This window comes from Balaenoptera ricei, chromosome X, assembly GCF_028023285.1.
Source record: "Balaenoptera ricei isolate mBalRic1 chromosome X, mBalRic1.hap2, whole genome shotgun sequence".
NCBI lineage: Eukaryota > Metazoa > Chordata > Mammalia > Artiodactyla > Balaenopteridae > Balaenoptera > Balaenoptera ricei.
The window spans coordinates 47168430-47184775 of NC_082660.1; the positions used below are offsets into that span (position 1 = coordinate 47168430).

Genomic DNA, 16346 nt, shown 5'->3' on the forward strand with positions numbered 1-16346 from the left:
AGACTTAGCTAACCTTCCATCAGGACCTCTCTGCTCCCCCCACCCCCCACCCCCACCCCCACCACTGTACCAAAGATCATACTGCTCACTTAAGTGTGCTGACTGGGTTTTCACTTTGCAAGGATACCAAAACAATTTTTTTTAATCCTGAAACGTCAAGATACCTAAGAGAACAGGTCTTCAGAAAAACTATTTTAAAATTATAATAGAAAAACTGGCTATGTAACAATGAAGATACAGCACATTAAAAGGTTATTTGGGCATTATCTAGAATTTCACACTCAAGAGAAAAACACTTAATACGTGGTCTACCGCCTTCCAGTTCTTTTTCTCTGCAGTTTTAAAAATTAGGACATGGGGGGAGGTAATGTCTTCATACTTTTCTATCTGTTGTTCTGTTTATCGTTATAGTATGGTTATGCTACTTCCCGTAATGATGAGGATGAGGATGCTGATACTGACGTCGGTAGGAGCAAACACATGTATAGAGCTTGATATGGACCAGGAACTGTTCTCTGTGACGTGTGCATATTGACACGACACCCCGTGGTCTTTCATGCACTTTGGAGACATCATGTTCAATCCATACACAGATCCCTGGTAATCTGATTCATGCCGATGGACATGCTCACTTGCCTTTTGATCCAGAGGACGCTGGGCACTGCAGTGTATTCCAGATTCGGGGGTCAGATACCACACCTCTCTGTTTCTTTCAGGCCTGGGTAGCAATCTGACTCAGCTCTTGCCGGCCAGGTGACTTTGGGCAAGGTCCTTCACCCGTTAACCTCTACGTGTCTCAAGCTTCCTCATCTGCAAAAAGGGACGATAACGTTAAAAATGCTTACCTCATAATGTTGCTGTGAGTACTCAGAGACCTTATTATACTTATACACATAGAGAGCTAAACACGGTCCAGAAGGGTGAGCTTTTCTTCTTGTGTCTCTTCACTTCGGTTTCTGCTTGTAGCCATATCCCTCTCTCCCTGCCCCCATGCTTTCTCCTCCCCCACTGCCGCTGCACTCTCTCTCCCCTTTGCCCCCTCCCTCAGACTCTCTATCCAAAAACACTGTTCACCATCTCCTCAGGATGTAACTCAGAAAATATTCATACCATCACCCTTTGGTTAAAAAAACGTGAATATTAGTGGAAGAAATAAGAAACACCATAAAACCGGCAATGTGAAAACTTCACAAGAAATAAAGTCCTACTGATGAAAGTTTGAGTATTAATACTTTTGTATCCTCATCAGATTCAGATATTCAGAATTTGATACAGGAGAATTAGACTTGATAAAAATAATGGCCCCCCAGAAGGGCTATATGATGAGGTTCTTGGGCCTTTAAATTTCCCTCTGGAATGCTTTTGAAAATGTATATACTCATGTTCTACAATCGTCCAGCGATCACTTACTTTCCCTTCATTATACAAATCATACGAAGAGGTCATTAGACTTCTAATTTCCTAGAGAATAGGCACTAAACTTTTCCATACGAGCGCCTGATGAAACCCCAGCATTGCATTTAGGCTTCACAATATCCCCATAAGGAGAGTTAAATACTCATTATGCTAAAAAATATATATATACCCACACCCATGCCCCATACATTCAGTTCTTGAGTCCCTGAGGGGCTGAAGTGATAGTGCAAAGCCCATGTGGTGAGTCAAAGGTGGTCTTGACATTGTCTCTCTGGAACACTCTCCAGGGAAATGTGGGAACGGTAACAATATTAACAACAGTAATGGCAACAGCTAGAATTCACCAGGAACTTGTCACATGCCGAGCACTGTCCTGACAACTTCCCATGTCTTAACACGGTCAGTGCTCTAAACTGCCCCAAGAAGGAGTTACATTTACTCCTAACTAGTGTTTCCACGTTACTAACGGAAGAATTGAGGCACAGAGACGCTAAGTAGCCTGCTCAGGGTCACCCAGCATAAGGGCTGGAGCCACAGGTCTGTGGAGGCATTGTGGAAAACTCAGCGTGTTCTGTATTTACTCAGTCAAGGGCAAGATCCAATATGGCTACTGCAAAATATGTAGAAAAGCAGCTAACACATAACACAAATTGACCTTACAGCATGGAGCTGCACACTAAATAGAAATCTGGTTTCTTCAGAAATCTTTTAGATGGAGGCTTGACAGGATTGGAATCAGGATGTTTTGTGGAAACAATGATCTGAGGGCCTCCTTAGAACAGCAGACAGCATGTCAGCCTCCTAGCCTGAAGGTCTTGGGTTTGTGCATCAGAGAAGGCAGCAAACCTCTGTCACCTCCACACGCTCCCGATGGAGAGAGAAACCTGGCAGTAGGGAAAATAAGACCGTTCCTCTGCTCTGGTAGTGCCCAGACAAGTTGTCCATGTCAATCAGAGCTGAGGAATTATGAAAAAACAAACAAACAAAAAGTGCAGATTCCATGATCCGCACTCAGTGAATCTCATTTAGTGTGGCTACAACGGTGCCCTAGAATCTTTGATTTTTCACTCTGCCTGGGAAACTCTCAGGAACTTTATTAAACTCCTTTGGTAGCAAGACTGTCTCCAATGTACTGACTCTTCCCAGGACAAACACACAGTTGGGAAGACCAACCCGAGAGCACAGGAGACAGAAGGCAAAGGACACAGCGTGAGAGTCAAACCAAGGGCAGGGCAGTGGATCTTCTGAGAAGACATCACCACCCCACTGGCCTGTCTCTCTGAGGCTTCAGTTTATCTCAGATCCATTCTCTTCATGGCCAGTGGGTGGAGGTGGTGAGAGGAGATGACCTTTGAGATCCCACATGGCCTGGGCTTTTCTCGGGGGCCATGGGACACAGACAATATGAGGTTATATGACCTATTCTCCCCACCTCCAGTCAGCCTCTGCTTCTCTCTTGCACCCTCACCCCCTCCATGCCACACAAGCCCAGAGCAACCAGAATTTAGGAAAAATGTCTTCCCTTCACCCATCAGACACCTGCCCCTGACCTGAGGAGATCTTCTCCCCTCTTCTCCTCTCAGCTCTCCTCCTCTGACCTCATCTGCCGTGCCAAAGCAGACAGCCTTCCCTAGTAGCTTAAAGTCCTCGCCTGGCCCGTGACTCTGGTGACCTAGCCTGGAGAGGGCTTGTCCTCTCTGAGAAGGACCCCAGACCCGGGAGCCAAGAGCCATGACGACCACAGAACCATCCCAAACGTTGATGCCTACGGCAGTGATTGACCTTGGAAACGAAGCCTTACCTCACATCCCATCTGTCCCTGAACCGTTATCTTGTCACAGAAAGCAAGACAGACGAGGAAGGTGCCTGGAATCCTTCCTGGGGAGTCCTGTGTCCTACTCCATGCTGCCATGCTATTTCCCCAGACCAGACCCTGACATGGACCATAACATTCCTATCCTTTGGATGTGAATAAGAGGTCTGGGGATACCTTCATAAAATCCTATTCTTGTGGTTGATAACCAGTATGTTATGTGGTTTACTACCACAGTGATGCATCTGGTAAGTAAGTGGAAGCTGACACGAAGTTTCAGAGGGTAGGTTTGGGTGTTGAAATGATTGGGAGGAGCTACCGGCATCTGTGGGCTGAGGGTTACAGGGAGGCAAACACTTTCTAGCAGAGAGTTAAATAAAGTGGATTTTCCATAATTGTAATTTCCCTGTGAATTAAGGGAAGCTTGAATGTTGCTTTCTCTGGAAACTTACAAAGAATCCTTGAGTGTTTTAGAGAACACATACTGAAGGCCATTCTGTTACTGGCTTTGAGCTTGACGCAACACACCAGTATCGCTTGATAGCTGAGGTTGCCCACGCCTAGAGGAATGAGGGGAATCCAACTGTGCTGACTAGACGGATCTTCAGGATATGCTGTCAATGGACGGGAAAAGTTACGTGGGAAATGTTCATAGTGTGATCTGCCATGAGTTGCTGAACAAAGCCAGATAAGCCCATTGTCTTTGAGGCACTGAGGTTTTGTTTCCATGTCTGTCTCCCTCACCAGACTTTTAACTCCTTCTCAGAAGGCTGGAAACACACCCCGTTCATCCTGGTGTCCTCGGGGCAGAGGACCTGACACACGGTAGAAAGTCAGTCCACACCTGTGGAGCTGACGTAACGGGTGAAGGACTGGACCCAGTGTCTTAATGACGAGCGAGAAGGATGTCAGTCTGCAGAGGGAGGGAGGGGAATGCCACAGGTCTTAGGACCCAGGCAGCACAGTGACACCAGCCTACACTGCAGTACTGACGTCAGTTACATCCCTTAGGGTTCCAGGACTCAGCCATTTAAATACAGATGTCATTAACCATGAAGGTCTAACTTAGAAAGCCAGGAACCTTACGGCTTAGTTTTTTGTATGAACCTTTTGTAGCTGAGGCACCTGAGGCACCAATTCAGGCACAGCATACTCTGGTCACTACTCGTCCAGGCTGAGGCCGTGTAGGGATATTCAGGGCTCACACACAAGGAGGGTAATTCCGAGGCATACATGTATCCCTAGAAACAAAGGGTTCACGACTGCTAGGTTGCCCCGAGCAGGACATACATCAGGCAGGCAGGACAGCTCCCTGGGGCCCCAGTGTGGCCTCCCACCCAGGAACCTGCCCCCCTAGGACTCCCTGTCCAGTTTGAATAATCCATCGGAGGGAGGTCTTAGTTTCAGAGGCACTGCCTGGAGGCAGCCCGTTCCAAACAGTTCTGTCTGTCCAGGACCCCAGCGCATCCTCTTTCCAAGGGTGAGTGACACCTGGAGGTGCTCTGCATGCAACGTCCAGGGGCTGGGGCCACTCCCGCGGTCCCACAGTCAGAGCTCCCTCAGGTGTGACTGGAGCCTCAGCAGACAGTTTGCATTCAAAGTGCTCACTGGATTGGGATTGACATATATACACTAATATGTATAAAATAGATAACTAATAAGAACCTGCTGTATAAAAAAATAAATAAAATAAAATTCAAAAAAAAAAAAAAAGTGCTCACAGCAGCTCTGAAGGCTGCACGGGGAGTATTCCTTTAGGAAACATAGAAAATTCCCAGGAACAGTTTGGACAGACAAGATCATTAATGCCCTCGCTCCCTCGCTACGCTTCCCCGCCAGGTGCCAGGGGTGGTGTGTTCTCCATTGTTATACAATCACTGTGTACAATCCTGAAATCAAAACTTTACATTTCTTTAATTATCTCCTAATGTCCCCCAAGCCTTTTGTATGGAAGGGCTGTAGGCAAGAAAGGCAAAAGTACTTTCATGGCAAAACATGTTTTATAATCTAACTGTAAAGACATTATGTTTCGCAACTGGCCAGGACAAAATCCTGAATGTTAAAAAATTTTCAAAATGGGTTGACACAACCTCCTGTCCTTTTGTCTCTCTCACTGATCCCGTGAGGAGGCTGGAAAAGCTCATGCTCTTGCACTGAAGAGTCATATGCCTAACGTCTCGTCTCAGTTGTCTCAAACATCCGGATGCAACAGCCACAACGTACAAAGCCATTTTTAAAATTCCCCCTTTTCCCTCTCTCAGGGACGCTTTACTCAAACCCCTAGCAGTAAACTGACACTCACCAGGGTACCGCACAGCGGCCGGGGAGCTCGGGCGCGAGTGCCGGAAGGGGCTGGGGCTGCAGCAGCAGCAGCAGCCGCCAAGTTGAAGAAAAGCCTGCAGAGCTTTTTCCCCTTCTTGCCTCTAGTTTATCTGAAGCTTTCTCCAGCCCAGAACCTGATTTTATTTGCTTTCTTCCGCTTGTAGGAGAGAGCAAGTCAAACTTTCAACATTTTTTGGCCGACCCAGAGTCCACCTTTTGTAAGGTTCGCATCCTTTTGCCCCAGGCCTGGAGGAAATAACAAACACCAAAGTCAGGAGCTGCCTGCACTCTCCCCGCCCCACCCCACCCCCAACATCGGGCAGCACAGCAGAAGCAGCCGAGGATGCAGTGCGCTAACTCTCCTGGATCTGGATCTTTTGTTTTCAAATTCTGTAAGTAACACCTATCCCAACAGTCAGTGGCTCAGCTGCTGTTTCATAGCACGGGTACATCCACAGTCACCAAGCACAAAAGGATCGTCATCCCTACTGCTTCATCCTCCCTTTACTCAAACAAGGCTTTCACCGTATTTCAGCGAGTCACAGTCTCGCTAGTGAATCCACAGCTGCCACCACTGTTTCAGATGCCCCAAGACCACCCTTGCTTTTGATGAGTTCCTAGGAGGACTCCAAGGACCTAGCACATAGTCATCCTCATGGCTAAGATTTACTGCAGCAAAAGGATACAAAGCCAAATCATCCAGGGGGAGAGGTGCACTGGGCAACATCCGGAGGAAACCAGCGCAAGCTTCCAAGAGTCCTTTCCTAGTAGAATCACGCAATTTGTCCCTCCGGCAACGGATCATGACAACGCGTGTGAAATGCTGTCCACCAGGGAAGCTCCTGAGAAACCCGGGGCCTAGCACATATCAAGATTTCAGGTTCCCAGGAGGAAAGCAGGTGTTTAGCATAAAACATACTGTTTGGACAGATGGAGGAGTAACCTACACTTCTGAAGGAGGCAACGGTGGGAAACCTCTTGAAATCCAAGTTCTCAGATGCGACGTGAGGGCCCACAAGCCCGCCCTTCTAAGGATTATAGTCCCAGGCCTGCTATGTTAACTCTATTCTTCACAGTACTCAACAGCAAAGCTTCAAAATACATGACCAAGTCAGAACTGCAAGAACTGAAACAAACAAATCTACAAGAACAGCTGGAGACTTCAACAATCTCAGTAATACACAGAACGGAGAGAAAGCAAATTAGAATGCATGGGTGAACCGAATGTTCTCACAAGTATAGAACCCTCCACATAACAACAGCCGAATATACCACATTCTTTTCAAGTGCATATGGAAGTTTCACCAAGGTAGACTATATCCTGGGTCATAAAACAAATATGACCAATTGCAAGATAATTGCAATCATACAAAGAATGTTATCTGACCAAAAGAGAGAAACCCCCAATAAGTAAGCCAAAGTTAGGAGGAAAATCTCCAAACACAAGGAAATTAAATCACATACTTCTAAGTAATCCATGGGCCAAAGAGCAAGGATCAAGGAAGGTTACAAATTAATTTAAACAAAATGAAAATGAAAAAACAACCTACCAAAATCTGCAGGATGCAGGTACAGCAGTGCTTAGCCGTAAATGTACAGCATCAAATGCTTGTATTAGAAAGAAAAAAGAACCCAAATCAATAATGAAAGCTTCCACCTTAAGAAACTAGAAAAAGAAAATCCAAATAAATTCAAAGCAAGCAAATAAGGGAAATAGAGATTGGAACAGTTACCAGAAAAAGAATAGAGTTAATCAACGAAACCCAAAGCTGGTTCTTTCAAAAGGTCAATACAAATGAATAAACTTCCACCCAGACAGACAAAAAAAAAAAAAAAAAAAAAAAAAAAAAAGCAAGATAACTGAAGACACAACTTACCAACATCAGGAATGAAATAGGTTACAGATCCCACAGAAATTAAAAGGAGTCTATGAATAATTCTACATAACTACTTTTGGCAATTTAGGCGAAATGGAACACACTATCAAAGCTCAGCCAAAAAGAAACAGATCACCTATTTTTAAAATCGAGTCTGTAGTTGAAAAACTTACAGAAAAGGCATCTCCAGGGCCAGATGGTATCCCTGGAAAATCCTACCAAACATTTAAGAAGCAATAACAGCAATTCTACGCAATCTCTTCAAGGAAACAGAAGAGAGGGAACACTTGTTGAATTATTTTTTCAGATTAGCATTACCCTGATACCAAAGTCAAACAAAGACAGTAGTAGCAAATCAAATTCAATATATAAAAAGAATAATACACCATGACCAAGTGACGTTTATCCCCGAACTGCAAAGCTGGTGCAGCATTAAAAAAATCAATCAATCAAGCCACCATAGTAGCATACCAAAGATAAAGAACCACATGATCGTTACCTGTTGACGCAGAAAAAGTATCTGACAAAATTCAACAGTCGTTCATGATGAAAAACATTCAGCTAACCAGGAGGAGAAGGGAGCTTTCTTAACCTGATACGGAGCATCTACAAAAATACCTGCCCCTCCATCCTACTTGATGGAGAAAGACTAAACGCTTTCTCCCTAAGATCAGGAACCAGGCCAGGAGGATAGCCAGTCTTACTCCTGCTATAAGTCAACATTGTACTGGAAGTCCTAGCCACTCCAGTAAGAAAAGAAAAAGGAATAAATGGTTTAGAGATTGGGAAGGAGGAACTCAAACTGCTCCCATCCACCGATGACATGATTATCTACCTAGAAAATCCCATGAAATCTATTAACAAAAACTCCTATAACTAAGAAGGGAGTTTAACAATGTCGCAGGATACAAGCTCAACACAAAAAAAGTCAGGCATATTTGCCTGTACTAGCAATGAACAATTAGGAAATTAAAAAAAAAAAAAGACTTGTGCATACCATTTATAATAGCTTCCCCCAAAACCTAGCGAAACATAAGCAGGATCTGTATGCTCAAAACTACAAAATGCTGAGGAAAGAAATATAAGAAGACCTAACAAAATGGAGACACATACTGCGTTCATGTGTTGAGAAATTCAATACAATTAGGATGTCAATAGTCCCCAAATAGATCCATCAATTTCATACAATTCCAATCACAAATCCAGGCAAGGATTTTTTTGTACATATAGACTAACTGATGGTAAAATTTCTGGGGTAAGGCAAAGGAACTAGAATAGCCAAATAATTTTGAAAAACAAAGTTGGAGGACTAACACCAACGTTACAATTTACAATGCAGCTTCAACCAAGATATGTAAGCAACTAAGTGGCCATGGAGGGGATGAATGGACATAGAAAATGTGGTGACATATACAACGGAATATTATTCAGCCACAAAAACGAAGAAAATCCTGCCTTTCGCAACAACATGAATGGACCTGGAAGGCTTTATGCTAAGTGAAGTAAGTGAAAGAGAGAAAGACATATTGTATGTTCTACTTATATGTAGAATCTAAAAAAGTCAAACTCACAGAAATAGAGTTTAGAATGGTGGTTGTCAGGGCCTGGGGGAAACGTTGGTCAAACGGTACAAACTTCCAGCTATAAGATGAATAAGTTATGGGGATCTAATGTACAGCATGCTGAGTATAATGAACAAAACTGTATCATATATTGAAAGCTGAGAGGGTAGATCTGAAATGTTATCACCACAATTTTTTTTTTTTTTTTTTACTGTTTTTTTTTTTATTTTTTATTTTTAAACATCTTTATTGAAGTATAATTGCCTTACAATAGTGTATCACCACAATTTTTAAAAAGGTAATTCTGTGAGGGGATAGAGTGCTAACTAACCTTATTGTGGTAATCGTTTTGCCCTATCTACGTGTATCAAATCATCACACTGTGCACCTTACACTTACATGCTATATGTCAATAATACCTCAAAGAAGCTGGAAAAGATAAAAGAGTCCCCAGTTTTTCCAGTGGGAGAGCCCTCCAGCTATATTCTGTGTCCCCCTGACATCTCCCCACCATTCTTTAACTTTCCCTTATTACTGACATGACAAGTTGAGCCTGGCTCATTAATCCTATCTCTCCTCAGCCTGGGAACCCATCATTTAGTGGAGAATGGTATTCAGAAGCTAGGATCTAGCGGTAGGTGTACTTATTGTCATTGGGATGTTGCTGTTTTCAGGAAATTTGGAATATATGTGTGAACACAATCACACACACACACACACACACACACACATATATTTCCATATTTCTATATCAGTCTATCCACATATGCACACATATCTATTGAAAACCAGGAGTTCTCACGGAGACCTTTAGTTCCAGTAGAACCCTTCAGAAGTTGTTCCAGTTTACCTCCTTTCCATATTGGAAATTCCCTCTTCCAAAAGTGACAGACGTGGCTCCCACCATCCTTATATATTCACTGAGTTGACAAATCCCAATGCATATAAGCCATCCCTCCTCCACAAAGAGGTCCTCCCCACGTGCTATGCTGAACCATCCCCTGCCCTTGACTTCCACACCTCACTCAAGCCTGAATCCCTGAGCCAGTTAGCCTCCTCCCCACAGAACCCCCAGGGACATCCTCCTTACCGCCTTGGGCTCTGACCTCCCAAATTGGGATGCCCCTACGCGCATATACTTGCCTTGCCCAGCAACACCTAATGGCTTTAGGACTGAACTGCTCAGGCACAAAAGAGAAGAGCAGGGAAGGGAAAGAAAGGGTAGGGACAGGGGAAAAGTGAATATATCTTAGTACAATCAGTTAATCAAGGTGAACTGGGCCAAATCCAAGCAATATGATGAAGCCAGTGGGTTTTTTTCTCACTGTCCTCCAGCTTCCCCTTCCTGTCTCTCTCCTTTGCCCCAGTTCCTTTCTCATTCTTAAGTCCTGCCCTCCATCAAGAGTAGCAATGTTATGAGGGGCATGATTCCCATATTATAACTGATCTCCGCTGGTTGGCTGACATTCAGTGTGGATGGTGTCCTCCCCGCAGCTCTTACACTCAAGCCCTCTGTCTCTCATGATGGACTAGAAGGTTTCACCCCTCTTCAGTAATTTCAGGTGTAAGCAGGAGAGAAGGTGCAGGGCACATCTTGGAGCCTCGGGTCCTTCATCTGTGAAATGGGGATGACCACAGATTGTGGGACAAACACAGAGAGCAGCACCGGACACCTTTCAATGAGTGCGGCGTGCCAAACCCAGTGCATCACAGGACTCCTTGATATCCAGGAGCACGCCAAGTAGACTGCCCCGCCAGGACCGTGGCACCTGCTGTTCCTTCTGCCTGGAATGCTCTTCCTTCAGGTAATCCCATGGCGTGCTCCCTCACTTCCTCCAGGTCTCTGCTCATTCGTCATCCTTCAGGGAGACTTTCCCTGATTACCTTGAATAAAATAATAACATCATCTCCACATACCCTTTCCCCTGATCCAGCCCTATCTTTCTTCATACATAGCACCTGCCACCCTTGATTTATTTATTGACCAACGCCATGAAATGAGAGACTTTGTCAGTTTTGTCCTGTCACAAACTCCTCGAATAGTACTCAGGTACATGGCAGGTGCTCAGAAAACATTTTCTGAACCATAGCTGGGAGCCAGGCCCTTTACACACACTGCTAACATGCACAGGTACCCTCCAAGGTGGGCACTGGCCCCATTTTATTAATTATGATACGTACTGAGACTCCAGGAGACAAGTGACACCCTCAGCAACGCACCATCAGCACGTCGGGTTCCAGGCTTCGGAATCATATCTGCCGGGTTTGCAACTCCCTCAGTTCCTGGACAGAGACCTCACAGCCAAAATGGTAAGAGATTTTACTACTGACACACAGACCCCAAACGGCTCAGATACTTTACACCTTTAGACAAACCCCTTCCTAAAGCAGCTCAGAGACATCACACCTTGGGACCCAGAATCACAACAGTTCAGAGGCCTCACACTCTGGGGTTCAGACTTCTACATTAGGGTCTAACACCCAGTGACTCTAATGCCCAAAAGCTCAGAAAATGCACATCCAGGTCTACAAGGACACAAAGCCCTACAGACTTTGTACCATGGCTCACAAAATCCACTCAGATAAAATATCCCATTCACCAAAATCTCCCCAAAATGCTCAGAGACGTCAAATGTACTCAAACAGCACCTGGCATGTCAGACGTAGCGGTACACATCTCCAAACTGCACGACACATGTTACTTCCCAGGGAGAGACACCAAAAAAGTTTAGTGACCTCTCCTTGGGCTTAATTATATGAATCTGCGCGACTGACCCTGCGGTACCACACGCCCCAGACTGAGTGAAGGCTAAACAAGACTGTAAGAGCTCGCGGAAAGACACCACCATCGTCACCCTGCACAGCCAGCGACTGCGCCGAACCTCGCCACCGACCCGGGCAGCTAATCAGCCCCTTACGGATAGCCAGTCTTGGAGTAGTCAAACTCGGAGGAAAATGTAGACTCTGAAAATGCCCGCGCGCACACACGCACACGCACACGCACACGCACACCTTTCACCCTGAGCGCCAACTCGGCGACCACTGTGCCTGTCCCAGACAGACAGCCAATGGGAACTGGGCAGGTGAGGAGGGCGGGGCAGGAATAGCGGGATTTCCGGCGCCGCTTGACGCCCCGGAAGAGTTTATTCCGGCAATCTCGCGGCGACCAATCACCGCCCAGAACGCTTTCCCGATTTCGACCCCGCCCCCCACACGCATCCCGGAGCCAATCTCTGGCTCCGTTGCTGTCCCCACCTGGATGTGACCATGCAGAAACGAAGGGGTGAACCTGGAGTAGATAGAAAAGAAGGCTGCAGGCTGAGACCCGGTGTCCAATCGGCCTCGAATGTGCCGGGAAGATGGAGCGGTTACAATGGGGATGGACCCAGCGGCGCCCTGAGTGCCTCCGCTGGGACCCGTGGTTGATGCCCGACGCGGTGTAAGGGGACCCTCAGTGTTGTCACAGCGCTCAGTGGATTATTCCAGAACGGACGCCCCCTCCCGAATGGTTTCTTCCCGACTCGAAGGTCTTCCCTCTGCCCCTCAGTGGTACGTTCCACGACAGAACCGTTTCATCTCGCGCGCCCCTTGGTGGTGGGATCGGGGAACAGCGGATGTAGATGCCCGCGGGCCATTGCTGGCCGGTTCCCAAAGGGAGGGAGGGCACAGTTAGGATGAAACCCTCGCAATTCTCTGGAGTCTTGGATCTGGGAAAAAGTCTTCCTACGTGGAAAGTTACCTCCCTGCAGTGACACCACTATAACAGGGAGCATTACAAGAAGTTTTCTCTGTGCTGGGCCTTGTGATTGCTTGTGCCTCCCTGGGTAATACAGAATAGGCCTAGTGGGGCAAGCCAGCCACAGCCCCCCAACGGGCAGGAGGGATAAAGCTCCAGACTGGGATCAGAAGGCCTGGTGAGGGGCAGGCCTCTGTCCTTGACTGTAATCGGTGGAAAGGACAACCGTGCCGTCGGTTCCGTTAGGAAAGGGGACATCTCCCAGGGGTCCCAAAGACACTGACTACATGAGATAAAGACCATGGGCTCTGTCACCGTTCTGTTACCCCGTACATGTACCCTAGCGGAATCCTCGCCCTTTCTAGCTATGCCTGTCGGGACAGCCAGTTCTGGAGTAGTCCAACTCAGAAAAATGTACATTCTGAAAATGCCCACGCGCACACGAACACGCTCTCGCCCTGAACACCAACTCGGCTACAGCCTTGCGGGGGGAGGGGGAGGGAATAGCGGGATTTCCGGCTCCGCTTTGCGTACCGGAAGAGCTTATTCCGGCAATTTCGTGGCCACCAATCACCGCTCAGAACGTTTTCCGGCCCTGCAATCCCGGAGCCAATCTCTCGCCCCGTTGCCATCCACACCTGAATGTGACCAGGTAGAAACGAAGGGGTGAACCGGACACCACCAGGAGGTGATACGGAGGGCGGTGGGGGGGGGGGGATGCTGTTTCTCACTTCAGTCCTATCCTCCCACTTTATTCTGTGGGTCTAATGTGAATGTGAAACTTTAGCATGCATCGCAGTCACCTGGAGGGCTTGTTAAAACACTGATTGCTGCCCCCCATTCCCGAGTTTCTGATTCAGTGGGTCCTTGGCGGGGCCCGAGAATTTGCATTTCTAACCAGGCTCAGCGTCCCTCCTACACAACTAAGTGGTGGACTCTAGTATTCCTACCTCCCTCCACCGCGTTATTTGTGAACTGTTCCTTCCCTTCTCTCCCCCCCTCCTTACCCCCCAACACATCCAAACGTACAGTCTCATCGCCAGACCCTGAAGATCTTGAAGGGAGCAAAGGTCTAAGCATCCTGTTCACTGCAGCAGAGCGTCTGCCCCAAGAATGATGTGAGGAGCCCATAAACAAGCTTTACTTCTCCTGCACCACCGATGGACAGCATCGTGGCAGCATGTATCAAAGTGAAAAATCCTTACAATGCTAGGTCGGTGAGGGTAGAGACTTTTTTTTTTTGTCTAGTACGGCCAGTCTCCCCAGTGCCCAGCACATAGTAGGCGCTCAGTGGATGATTGGTGAATGACTGAGTTTTGACCCAGCAGCTCCACTTTAAAATTGTATAATCAACATACACATTCACAGAGTTGTGTGTAGAAGGAAGGTAGTAGCAAACAATTGTGTAAAACCTCTTTATGTCCATTAAGAGTCGATGATGGTTGGATTGTAAACAAACGGTGAGGGGTTCATGTTATACCATGGAGCACACACTGGCCATGGAACAGCATGAGGGGACCAGTGTGTACTGATCAGAGGGATCTTCTTCAGGACATGCTGTTAATATTAGGTGGGAGGGGAAGCAAATGGGAGATGCTCATAGTGGGGCCTGCTCTGTGTGTGTGTGTGTGTGTGTGTGTGTGTGTGTGTGGTTTAAATACAGGGAAATATTTTTGAAAGGAACAAGGAAGCACCTATAACTAGCCCCACTGTTTGGCCCAGGAAGTAGAGAATGTGGAGGAATGTGATGACCTGTGTAGTCCATGTACTGATGTACTAATGGAATCTTTCACAGCAGCCACTTATTCACGTATTATTTGAATAACTCTGTCTAAAGCAAAGTCATGTGGTGAAAACAATACCTGTACCACAGAGCATTTGTGTGTGAGGGTATCTGGAGGGTCTCCAGCAACAGGGTTCTCAAACTTACATGCCCCAGGGCCAGGCAGTTATTGTGCATTAGGGAACGCAGCTCATGTGAGGGTAGGGAAGTGCAGCACATGGGTATGGTAAATGTTCCCTGCCAACCTGCTTCCGGTGTGGGTACGATAGAGAAGATGGGGCTGGCACAGACCCCAGACCCTCACAACAACCTCCTCAGCATCATAAATAGTGGTAATTGTCAGGATAGCAACAGTTGTTACATCTTTACACTGATGTAAACTCCTTGGGAGCATCCCTCAACCTCTTCATCACAGGACACACACACATGTCAGATGAGTAAGATAACCGATCCTCTGAACACAGCATTCAAGGACTAATTAAGACTGACTTAGGAATTGGTTCTGCCCATGTTGAATTAACAGGTTTGGATTATCCTCCCACTTTAAGTAACTAAAAATTTGCACGTGACGGTCTTCAGATGCACTACAACAGGCATGCAGGATGCTGATACCTGAGAGAAGGGGGAAAATGAGGTGAGCACTACAGTTTCCCCCAGCTTACTTCCTGGAGAGGATTTCCAGGCATCAGTGCAGGGAGCGGGAACCCAGACAGAGGCCAGCGTGTGGGTACGATAGAGAAGATGGGGCTGGCGAGACCCCAGACCCTCACCCTGTCTGAGGGGGCATCCACAATGCTGCTATCGCCTACTATCTTTGTGCAGGAATGAGACCCCTGCATGGGCAGGGGTTGTGATTTTCCCAGAGAAGCTGGAGGTCTGGGTTCTTGTCATATTCTGCTTTTTTTTTTTTTAAATGATAGAAATTAAAGTGAAAAAAATTGTGGTTCAATCTATCTCTGTGTAAGTCATGTAGAACAATATGTCTGGGAGCAGGATTGAGTCTGAGCGCTCCTTTTTGGAGCCCTTTCAGAAGACAGCAGGAGCTCAGGAAATGGTTTGTGAAGTAATGAATGAGTGAATGAATGAACGAACAAATTCAGGAGTTAACATTAACATCCAGAAGGGTCCTTGTTCTCAGCCAGTGATGTTCCCTCTGATTCCCATACAGTCCTCTTTCTCCTCCGTTCCTAGGGTCTTCAGTCGACACTCCAATCCCCCGCATCGGTAGGCATCATCACTGCCCTTCAACCCCTTCGTCCACTCGGTGTATCTTCCCAGTACTCACTGCCCACAGCAGCCCACTCTGATTCCTTCTTCCACTTTTCAGCCCCAGCAGAGCCCCATCTGGAATAGATGTCTCCACGGCCTAGCCTGAACACTGGCACTGGTTCTGGCATTGGGTTCTGACATTTCCCTGAGTGTTGATCTCAGCTTGTCCTCTTCATATCAGCTGTGTGACTGGTTCATTCCCTTTCTCTCCCTGTTCCTCCGTCTTCTCCACTGTGAAATAGTATCAATCCTCACAAGCTTTCACGAAGTGTAAATGAGATCATCCCAATAAGAGTTTTCGCAGGGCCTGGCACAGAATAAATGTGAGATAAATATTAGCCAGTATTATTAATGTTTTTGTCATTATTATTGTTTCCAGAGATGCTCTATTTTAACCATCAGTTAACTCCTTCTAACATCCTTGGGAGGTGGTTATTATTATTAATCACTATTTTATAGATGAGTAAACTGATGTACTGTGCATCAGCTCACTAACTTACTCAAGCTCACCAGAGGGGGAAACACCATACTCATACCCAGGTCTGTCTGGTCACAGAGCTCCTGCCCA

General features: G+C 46.5%; 2 long non-coding RNA genes across 7 annotated transcripts; one reads left to right on the plus strand and one right to left on the minus strand.

The window, feature by feature from the left end:
• Positions 1–68: 68 nt before the first annotated feature.
• LOC132357324 (uncharacterized) lies at positions 69–11965 on the minus strand. 4 transcript variants are annotated; one of them, XR_009500211.1, is made up of 5 exons: positions 11909–11965; positions 11172–11285; positions 9799–10874; positions 5532–5797; positions 69–810 (listed from the first exon to the last, which is right to left on the minus strand). It is a non-coding gene; the product is annotated as an uncharacterized LOC132357324 (long non-coding RNA). The 4 variants fall into 4 exon arrangements; XR_009500210.1 differs by lacking the exon at positions 11909–11965 and having other exon boundaries at positions 9841–10874; positions 11172–11899; XR_009500209.1 differs by lacking the exon at positions 11909–11965 and having other exon boundaries at positions 11172–11899.
• A 291-nt stretch (positions 11966–12256) lies between these two features.
• LOC132357346 (uncharacterized) lies at positions 12257–16092 on the plus strand. Of its 3 annotated transcripts, none has more exons than XR_009500217.1 (3): positions 12257–12539; positions 13758–13939; positions 15033–16092. It is a non-coding gene; the product is annotated as an uncharacterized LOC132357346 (long non-coding RNA). The 3 variants fall into 3 exon arrangements; XR_009500218.1 differs by lacking the exon at positions 12257–12539 and adding an exon at positions 13290–13378; XR_009500219.1 differs by lacking the exon at positions 12257–12539 and adding an exon at positions 13335–13414.
• The last annotated feature ends 254 nt before the right edge of the window (positions 16093–16346 follow it).